The following is a 526-nucleotide window of genomic DNA, read 5'->3' on the forward strand; positions in this document are numbered from 1 at the left end:
GAGAGAAAGAGAGAGAGAGAGAGAGAGAGAGAGAGAGAGAGAGAGAGAGAGCTTGAAGAAGACTAAGTGAAGACCAGGATTATAAACATCTCAGTTGAAATGATTTGGTATAAAAAGAGCAGAGAAGTAGATGGTAAGCCTAGTGATTAAAGTGCAATTGCGGCCAAAGCTATGAAACCTTAACACAAAGGAATCTTCAACTTTTAAAAATACTTCTTTTGGTTAACTTCTTTAGGACTTAAATAATTTATCTTGAACTCCTTGATTGTTTTATTCCTGAGAGCCAGGCTTTTTGGTATTTGGCCGCAAGACAAGTTAGTTTGAGTAGAATGACTAATGATGGAGATATGTGGAACATAGCAGATAAGGATGGGCCTGATAAGGACAACAGAGGCAGGACTGGACCTCAGTGTTTCAGAAGGAAATCAAGGATGAGCAGAGAACTGAAATGATGATGTAGAAAGGAAATAGAAATTGACTTGATGCTCTTCACACTTTGTACAAGGTGCAACATGGTAACCATCTC

This window comes from Castor canadensis, chromosome 6, assembly GCF_047511655.1.
Source record: "Castor canadensis chromosome 6, mCasCan1.hap1v2, whole genome shotgun sequence".
Taxonomy (NCBI): Eukaryota; Metazoa; Chordata; class Mammalia; order Rodentia; family Castoridae; genus Castor; species Castor canadensis.